Source organism: Octopus sinensis, unplaced genomic scaffold (assembly GCF_006345805.1).
Source record: "Octopus sinensis unplaced genomic scaffold, ASM634580v1 Contig10832, whole genome shotgun sequence".
NCBI classification, from domain to species: Eukaryota; Metazoa; Mollusca; class Cephalopoda; order Octopoda; family Octopodidae; genus Octopus; species Octopus sinensis.
In genome coordinates, this window is record NW_021832226.1 from 176,103 (window position 1) to 186,844 (window position 10,742).

General features: G+C 32.0%; 1 long non-coding RNA gene across 1 annotated transcript; it reads right to left on the minus strand.

The window, feature by feature from the left end:
• Positions 1-450: 450 nt before the first annotated feature.
• Positions 451-734, minus strand: LOC115228596. The gene is made up of 3 exons (XR_004997223.1): positions 669-734; positions 580-633; positions 451-548 (listed from the first exon to the last, which is right to left on the minus strand). It is a non-coding gene; the product is annotated as an uncharacterized LOC115228596 (long non-coding RNA).
• Between the last annotated feature and the right edge of the window lie 10,008 nt (positions 735-10,742).

The following is a 10,742-nucleotide window of genomic DNA, read 5'->3' on the forward strand; positions in this document are numbered from 1 at the left end:
AGTCCCAATTCCGAAACATTGACTTCCAGTATTGTCCCTTTAGTAATAATGCCCAATGATGTATAAGTCAATGAATTCGGATTCTTCTTCACTCCAATAATGGGTAAAAAAAATGTAGTTTTTAGTTCAGGGTGAGTCACGTGTGCCTTCTTGTACCGAAGTGCCATCGGACGAATAAATCTTTCATATTTTGGAGGTTTTCTGGTAAAATCCTCGGGAACGAAACACGCTTTTGTCACCATTCGTTTCCACGATTTTTCTAAAATATAAATACAAAAATTGCTTTTTCTTTTCCCCGTTCGAACGACACGAAATGTCTCGGAGTCTCCAACTGCGGCGACCTTAGGCAGAGGAACGTTCCATTTCCCCTAAAAAAGATTTACCTCGAATATTATACAGCTTTTTCTTTTCGTTTTTGTTTGACCATATTTGAAAGGCCTTTAGACATTGACTGGGTCCCACGATCAAGCAGATAATTAGGAATGGCGCCTTTTTCAGTTTCTGGAGGATTTGTGTGTTTAGAAAGTTTTTCTTGATGTTTTTTAATTCTATTTTAATCAATAATTATAATTTAAATACGTTTTTTGTAGTTGTATTTTCTCAAGTCTGCGTTTCCGATTGTATAATTTTGCTCTAATAAATAATATAAATTCACAATATAAGTGAACTTGATTCCACGTAGATTTTTGGCTTTTTTTGATAAAGTATGAGCTTGTCTCGCTATTTTCTTTCGTCTGTATTATTAATGAAGCTATTTTAATACTTTCGTTCATCATAATCAAGTTGTTTCCCGTATCTTTTTGTGTATAACTCGATATGGTTGTTTTGACCCTAACAGCAGTTAGTATTTTAACAATTTAAAACCATTATCTAAGTTCAACAAAGACACGTTTTTCACGTTAAATTTAAAATTTTATAAACAAATTTAATTGATTTATATAATATCAATAAAAATATTTAATTAACAGAAAATGAATAAGGGATGATAAACCCTTTTTTATGTGATTTGAGGGCGTATGGAGGACTCACTATTGACAGTGACCACAGAATTGGCATCTCAATATTCAATTATTAAAGTGATTGTCAGACTTTCGGCTATGTAATTCAATACACCAAATTCAGCAGGAGATTCTTCTTCCCAAAACATTTAATGGGAATCCCATAGAACCAAGAAAGCCTGCACTTATTACCAAAACTACGGGCAGAATATTAAAACTGTGTTTTAGAAATATAGGAATCGAGTCACATCCTACAGGTAGAGCATGGCTTGAAACTGTAAGAGAAATACTTTCCTCGGCAAATAAGCATTTTGGACAACCGAAACACACTATTTCAGCCAGATGAGCCAATCCTTTCGAAATTACAGAAGGAAATGAATATCAGATCTGAAAATACTTGTTTTAAACAGAAACACGGATGAAAACTAGTCTAAAGATTGTTTAATAGCTTGATTGTGAATTACTAAAGGGATACTAATTTATGTCCAGAAAGAAAATATATCCGCAGAGAACCCTCTTGAAAAGATTATTCTCCTAGTTGTCATTAATCGGTGAAAGGCCCAGCGGACGAATGCTTAGTTCAGAATCAAAGTGGTATGGTAATTGCATATGATAATGATGTGGATTTTGCTTTAAATGACAAGGATCTTCAAGTTGTGCCAGAACAACAGGCAAAAGACTCTTGAAAGTCGACAAGAAAGACGATCATTTTCAAAATTTTTTAGTAATGACGTTTTTATATTTGATCAATAACCCTACCATTTGTTTTCTCTACGATTTTTTTTATAAAGAGTAAAAGACACACTGTAATTTTGTAATTGAAAAAGTTTGCAACTGGTTACGTTGATATCCGTAAAGAATCTTATATTTTGTTAAACAAAAAATAGAAAGTAAAAGCGCTAAAGCCCATGCCGTAAAATATCTAGTCAACTATTTCTCAAAGGAAATTTTCGTATTTAAGAACTATTAATTCAGCTGAAGCAAGTTTTATCCTTTTTTAGACTTGCAGTTTAAAAAGTTTAAAAATAAACAAAGGCTAATACAAAGACGAATTTACCTATGAGATTTATTAAGTAATCGTTTATTTAGAAAATAGGATTAGAATTGATTGTTTGATATTTTTTTAATGTAACGATAGAGTTTTCTTTTTGAATCAAGTGAAGATACAAAAATAATGAGTTCAAATAAAAGAAATAGTTTTCTTCCCGTTTTCATCAGAATTGATTTTGTCTATAAAATTATTTAAATATTTTTATTTTTTCTATTTTGGGTATTTCATTGCAATACGCCGAATTATAAACACCTTTCTTGTGGGTATGCCTCGTCTTTGCACTGAATCGTTTGGATATAACTACAAAATTCGCGAATTCCTGCTAAAAGATTTTGAAAAATTATTATGTGATTTCGAAAATCAACAAGATTCACATTCTTTTAAATCTTTTGCGAATCTTTGGAAAACCCACGGCCTTTCTCAGATTTTTGTTGGCGACTTTATGCGATCCGAATTACACGAAGTTGTTATTAACTATTTATTAAGTTCATTGAACTATGTTTTACTTCTACATTCAAAATTATGAATTCTTCTGACTCCTTCGTCTTAAAAATGGGAGCTGCCTTCTTGCTATATTCTCTGTATCATCAACAACCACCACTACCTAAAGCAAAAGTAAATTTTATGTGCTTTTTAAAATCAGATTCGCATTAGTCCTTACGAAGTTTCAGCTCTTCTAAATTTATTAGCCCAGGCCACGGAAACGGGATACTTTGAGGCCGTGTACATAATCAACAAACTTAGAGTCGAACAATGTTTCATGATATGTCACACAGTCAGTGAAGTTATTTTTTGCGTTCAAATTACGATAGAACATTATTGAGACGTTTGACTCTAAGGCCTATAATAAGGTAGAACAGATTTCTCAAGCTTTCGTTGGAATGGACTTTTCTGCTCAAGCTGTTTTTGATGTATAGATATATTTGGACTCTTCGTAGGAGATTACTGCAGTTCATGATAATTATAAATGTGCTAAGGATGCTCTTACAGGTCAGAAGGATGATCTACTAAGAGTTGAATCGTCGATAGTTGATCAGCTTTCCGAGTATTTTATTATAATTTAAGTTATTAGGATATATCAGGATTCCAATTCCAAAAGCTCAATTACAAAAAATAAAGTATTTGTTAATTTCAATTTAGCTCTATAAATTATTTCGGGACGATGCTGACCTCGATGTAAATTTTTTTCCATCAGAAGTTGTAAATATTGACGAGAATCACTCTAATGAGTCATGATTTCAATTTTATTATAATTTTTATTAGTGTTATTCTTCTTTGATGAGTTAAATAAAATTGTGTTTTTTGTCAGGACTAAGTTAAATTAAGGCAAAAATAATTAAATAAAAACCTCCAAACCTTCTTTAAATTTCATTGAATTGTAATGTATCATATTTATTTTATGAACATCGGTTTTAACAATTTATATAAACGTCGATTTAAGTTTACAAAAAATTTATTCTCAAAAATCAATTTATTCAAGGAAAAGGATCAAATTAACATTTATGTGCATTCTTTTTGATACTTTTTTTGTAGAAAAATCATTACGTGATCAACGTGTACAACGTGAATTCATTATCTTATTGTTTTTGATACTATTACTGTTTTCAGTCTTTTGTGTAAAAAAATAAGCTTCTGACGTTTAAATAAAGTAATACTTTCCTATTTCGCATAGCAAATTGTTTCCAATTGAATATTTTTTGGTTTCCTTAAAGCATCTTTAATTTTTTAAATTTTCCATAAATGTTTGATTGGAGTGAGGTCTGGCAATTTATATTTGGCCATTCGAAAACATTTACAGTAAAACCTCTGGTGCTCGCCATTTTCGGGACCAAAGAAAAAATGGCGAGCAATAGAATTTGGCGAGCAATGGAAATAATCAATAAATTTTTTGATTTTGAAATTTTGAAAACATCTCGGTTTCCGATACTTTTCGATCATAAGTGAGCCTTCCAAGTCATATTTGAGTAAAGCAACAAAGAGAATCGAAGGAAATTAAAAGGAAAAATTAACTAAAAAATCTTTAATAGTTTTTTTAATTCAGCCATATTTCTAATAACGGTGTCGATTAGTTCCAACGAATTTATATCAAAATTTTCATTTTGATAAAAGAATGACTTTATTCTTTTCAACATTTTCAAAGCCTCTTCTGAATTCACGTGAGATTCGTCATTATGAGTATCTTCATCGTCATATTTTTGTGGGAAAGAATCTCCAGCAACATTAAGGTAATCTTCAATTTCATATATTTCGGTAAATTCATGATTATTAAAATCATCTTTATCCACCGGGTCCAATATTTTCAAGATATTTACCATTTGATCATAATTATCAATTTCAACAGTTTGTCTTTCGAGTTGATTTTCACATTCGATCCATTTTGAATGTCCGAAACAATTTGTAATTGTTTTGGTCGTTACTTTTTTCCAGGCAAAATATGTAAAAAGAAGACCGTCTTTTAAGGTTAATTTTTTATGAGCTTCCAGTGGATTTTCTCCATTATCAATTTTTTCTAACATAAACTCAAATTTAAGTTTATTAAAATGTCCTTTGAAGGATCTAATGATTCCTTGATCCATTGGTTGTAGAATTGTTGTAGTCTTCGAAGGTAGGTAAAGAACTTCAATTGACTCTAAATCAGCGTAAAGTTTATGGGATGGGCATCGATCCACAACTAAAAGAATTTTTCGTTTTTTTAGATGCCTATTCCATGTTAAAAGCCATTCGTTAAAAATTTTTCTTGTCATCCATGCTTTTGGTGAATGACAGTAATCGACAAAATTTTCGACTTAAAAATTTTTAAAGCAGCGAGGTTTCTGGAACTTTCCAATCATAGGTGGAATTTTTTTTCTCTGTCCCAGTCATATTTGAGCATAGCAACAAAGAAAATCTAAAAAATAAATAAATATTAAACCGTTCTTTAAGGATTTTATGTCCATATCGAACCTTCTGACAAACACTTTTTGAAGGGATAGATTTGTAAAAAATCCCAGTTTCATCAGCGTTATAAATGTTTTCAGCATTATATTGTTGAATCTTTGCAGAGATCAAAGAAGTAAATGCATCAATTTCTTGTTTCTGATCAACTTTTATATAAAAAATAGTTTAACCAAAAAAAATATTTTTAAAAATTAATGGCGAGATTTAGAAAATGGCGAGCAATAGAATATTTATCAAAATTTACTAGAAATGTTTAATTTTTTAAAAAATATGTGGCGAGCAATAGAGGTGGCGAGTAACAGAGGTGGCGAGCACCAGAGGTTTTACTGTATTTCGTTTCTTGGTAACTATTCAATAGTCATTTTTGAGTTTTATTTTGGACTGCTATCATGCTAGAATGTTCAGTGTTTTTTCAAATTTAATTTATTAACCGAATGTAATTCTTCCAGGAATTCTCAATATTTGAGCAAATTTATTATCCCATCTATTACGAATAGTTCATCGACGATTGTTGATAAAAACCTGTCTGAAAAGTTGCATTTTTGATTTGACAAACTATAAAATATTGTATATGAATTTATTTTTTAGTTACAGAAATATTTGGCATATTTAATTTGTGCAGAAACGTATATTTCTTTAATAACGGGACACAGGACAGGATAACCCGCATGCTTAAACCATTTTCTCCGGACAATAACCAGAAGAGAGTATTCTTGGCTCCTGGAACGTCTGTCGATTGCTGTGATCCGAGGGAACGGCTTCGCCATTCGCGAGGCTGGCCGGTTGTCTCGTGAGGCCTTTAATTAGCTTGGCTATCTTTTTACTTTTAGATATCGTTTTTCGTGAAAAAAAAAATGTTTGGTTATTTCTACATACAGATTACTTCCAAAGTGGAAATAACCAGAAGAGAATTCACGACTTGGTAGCTACGAAGGCAATCAGATGTCTTGGAATAAACAAGCTTCTGGGACGCATTCCGCCACCAATAAACAACAACGAATCCTCCCTCTCGAGAGAAGCCCGAGTGAACTTGACCCGTCTCCCCTGTGTCCATCATATTGGACTACGCAATTATCGTCGAAAAATAGGCCTTGCCGAATCCACGCATTCCCACTCTCTCAGTGACTTTTTCTTGTGTCCAGGCCCACCTTCCGCTTCCTCAAAACACCGGATCGCGATTGGGGACCTTGGGAGCGTCCGACATTGACAATTTCGTTCTTGTTAGCCACCGGTTTCTTTCAATTGACGGGGCCGGGGGTAAATAAATAAATAAGGATAGATTTCTTTTATTGATACCTTCATCGCGCAGTATAGAAATAATTATACAAAAGAACACTTATGTCTCTTTAATCTTTAAACCATCCGGCAAGTTTTATCAAGTAATTCTTGGTTGTTTACCGACTATTCTTTGTATTAAAAAGCAAGAACGTTCAGTTTTTTTCCTCTGAGCACCTGATCATGCTAGATTAATAACAGTTCCGTGCTGATTCCATCGGGTAATAATATCCCAAACAGTACTTTTTGGCAATTTCAGCAATTTAGAAATTTCTCCTAACTTTTATTTTTTTAGGCCGTTAAAACTCGTTGTTTTAAGTCCAAAATGCTCTTCCCTTACCGGTATGATACTTTATCAAACATTTTTTGATGAAGTGTATTATTATTATGTGACATGGGCGGCTGGATACGTATGGGCAACCGGTTACCTGACGTGACCTTGAAGCTTAACTTAATGTCAATATTGTAATTAATATTAAACTTCAAAGAATAATAACTTGTTAATATTTTTTAAGTCTGGACATTGGCACAATCGAAATTTTGCTCATCGAATTTTTTATCTATTAAATTTAAATGTTTAAACTACCTCAACGCGATTGTTCGATAAAATACTGATAATTTCTGCAGATGGATAATATGGAGATTCAAACTTATCCAGTCGCAACGAAGGATTTGTTCCAAAGTCTTTTTTAACTCGAACCTAAACATTAATTTTTATGCATACCTTATCACCAACACTAAATTCATACTTACTATTGTGAACATTCATTTTTCTGTTCATCGCTTTGTAATAATTAGAATTAGGATCAATGGGGTTGATTTCGAACTGAAATCTTTTCGGACTTGTAAACGAATAATTACAGTCATCTACATATAGAAATTCAAATTACATGAATTTTCAATTGGACTCGGACAATTGTTTGCATCATCGACTTGATCAGGACTCACAAATCATTACTTGAATTATCTAAGGAATAATTTTATAATTACAACCATAAAATATTGTATTTATTCCACTTATTCCACGGTATCTTTCAAAAGGGCTCTCATTAGAAGATGAGTGGACAGAAATGTTATAACTGTACACTGCATTTTCTAATTTTTCCAGCCACTTTTTATTATCATTGTCGATCATTTTTGCCATTTTTCTTGTAATTGACTGGTTGAAGCGTTCGACAATCCCTGTGAGCGGGGATTGTTTGGCCTTCCGTGAATTCGTTTGATATTGAATTCCTCACATAGATTGGTCATTTCACGATTCTTGAATTCAGTCCCATTATCGGACTGAAGAAATTGACACGGACCATTTAAGAAAAATAATGATCTAAGGTTTTCACAAACTTCATTTGAGGACTTAGTGTAGAGCAGCCTCGCAAATGCAAATCTATAAAAATTGTTAAAAAAACTAACCTGCTATATACGTCAATGACCGTTAAAATCCATTTAAAATTTTTATTTATAGTAGAAAAACTTTTCAGATCTATAAGATCTATCTGAAATCTTTCATTTGGGCAAGATGCAAAGACATAGTTATTTATATCTCCAATCTAGGATTTAAAAAAGTTAAAACTTTTAAGGGTCGCGCAAATTTACAAATTTCACAGTTTCGAATGACTTTTCGAATAATCTCGTTTTTAACTGTGAAATATCGTTGTCGACATTCATATTCAATTTTGTTAACTCCTCCATGCGAGAAGTCATGCAAACTATTAGCAACGATCTCCATTTCGGGTTCATTGTCTAGACCAGTGGTTCTCAACCTTTTTTGTCCGCGGACCCCTTGTGAGTAAATGAAAAATTTCGCGGACCCCCTACATATTTATTAAGTTGTTTGTCAAAAAAAATTTACTTATCTAAAAACAAAATTTATTATTAAATCAATAGAGAAAATTAGTGAGAAGGCTGATATTGTTTTTTCGAGGCAATTTTTTCAATAAGAGGCTCGGTTGTCGACAAGCAAACCCTGATGTCATCTTCAATATTAAGTCTTGCGCGATTATTATTTTTTATATTGGGAAGTGCTGAGAAGCCATGTTCGCATAAATATGTTGTCGGGAATATAAGCAACAAATTTAATGCATTTGCGCTTACGGAAGGATAATGCTTACACATTTCGCACCAAAATCTTGATAAAGCAAGTTTTTCATACAAATCTCTTGCGTTTGAATTATTGATCATGTCAATAAAAGCCTCTTCGATATTTTCATCGACCAAACGTGGATCAACACTGAATGGTGTACGAATGAATTTCAAATCAATTTCGTTCAATTCTGGAAAGTATTTATTTACTTCTTGTTGAAGATATGTTAAATGTGCATAAATAAGTTCGGTTATTTTTTTGATTTCAAATGCATCTATATTTACAGATTGTTCTTCAAAAGATTCAAACATAGTAAAATTATTTAGTTTTACTTTTTCTTTCCACAGTGTTAACTTCATCAAAAAAGCACTAATAATTAATATGAAACAGTTAACAAACTTAATTTTATCCACAAATCAATTATTGTTTCATGTCTTCCCTGAAGCGATTTGTTGAGTGAATTTATACGAGAGAAGACATCTCTCAAGTAAGCAAGTTTAGATAGCCATGAACTATCCATTAATTTCGAAATAAATTTCGATGATTTGGAATTGTTTTCGCGAATAAAATATTCAGATAATTCATTCCTCAAAGAAAAAACTCTGGCAAGAATGTTTCCCCGAGATAGCCATCTCACCTCAGTGTGGAATAACAAAGCCTTTCCATCCTTTTCAAATTCTTCGCAAATAAGTCTGAAAATGCGCGAATTTAAAGCACTCTTTTTAATATAATTTATGATATGTACGACATCATCGAGAACATATCTTAAATCTGAAGGTAATGTTTTTGCAGCAAGTGCATATCGATGTAGCATACAATGCATATGTTTCGTTTCCTGGTTAGCAAGTCTAACTTGGCCTCTAAAGCCAGAATGAAAGCCAAGCATTTCTGGAGCTCCATCGGTTGTGCAACAACATACATTATTCCAAGATAACCCAACACAGTCAAAAAACATAGAAATTGCTTAAAAAATATCTTCTCCTTTAGTGGTCGATTCAAGCGAATAGGAAAATAAAAATTCCTTTTTCGTTTTTCGGCAATATTATGAGGTTTCTTTTCTTTCGCATAACGTAATGAGATCATGTAAGATGCTAATAGCATGGAATTATCAGAAGGCAAAGTTTGTATGAAACGAGTCAATACTTGATTTTTCATCATTTTACGCAAAGAAATAAAATAATCCTTATTTTTGTGGATTAGATGGGGATTACATGTGCGCAAGTGTCTCACAAGAGTTGTTGGTTTCATGCTATTGTGTGACAGAATTTTCATGCACACAACACATTTTGGGCTTGCAAATCCATCTTTATCAATACAAATAAACCCATATTTTATATAATCAGGATTATATTTGCATATCTTAACAACATTCGAGGAATTCATATCAATAGCGTGCTTAAAAATTTTATTAACTTTTACTAAAAAATAAATATAATAATACGATTTTTATAAATAATTGAGTTACATTCAGCTTTAAAGTAATTTAGCCTCCTCAGTATTATTGAATATTAAAATATATTAATTTATTTAGCCCCCTCAGTATTTTTGAATATTAAAATATATTAATTTATAATATATCTAAAAGAGATATTATTAATTATGATTTAATTCTATTATATATTAATTTAAAATTATTATCATTAAATAGAAACATTTAAATAAAGTTTCAGAAAAATCTCGCGGACCCCCTGGAATCTTTCGCGGACCCCTAAGGGGTCCGCGGACCCCAGGTTGAGAACCACTGGTCTAGACAAATCACTAGCTTGTGATCTGAATTCGCACATTTAAGATACAATCTATACATTACAATTTGTATGATACCTTTCATTAATTACAGTAAAATTTTCAATTTTCTTAACTAGTCTATATTTTTTTGCTTTGTAAGATGTTCAGGAAATTTATCCTGTAAAGCATCTTTTAAAATTTGATATTCCAAACTATTCTTTACATAACCTTTCTACGAGGACATTGCTGCAAAATATACTTGCACGCTAGAAATAACTCAAGAAATTTAGGTTTTCCACCAAAAAAATTAATTTCTGATAATTAAATTCCTACAAATATAATTTTTTGTCAAAATGAGAGAGTCTTTAGCTAATTTAGTAAATTATTAAATGATAAGAATGAGTCGCGGTCTAATTAAAAGATTTATAATTTAATCCCATCAATGTCATAATTGCACATTTCAAGGTCACGTCAGGTATCGCGCGGCCCATAGGTATCGCGCAAACCATGTCACATATTATTTTAACCCAAGAATCACCAACAGTTAATTAGGGTAATTAATTAGGTGATTCCAACATCCTCAAAATCTTGCTCAGCTTTTCCCGATGTTGGACTCTGGACCCAACACAAGTGCGGGACGGGCGGGGAGCAGTTTTTTTGAGGAATTGAATTGGGG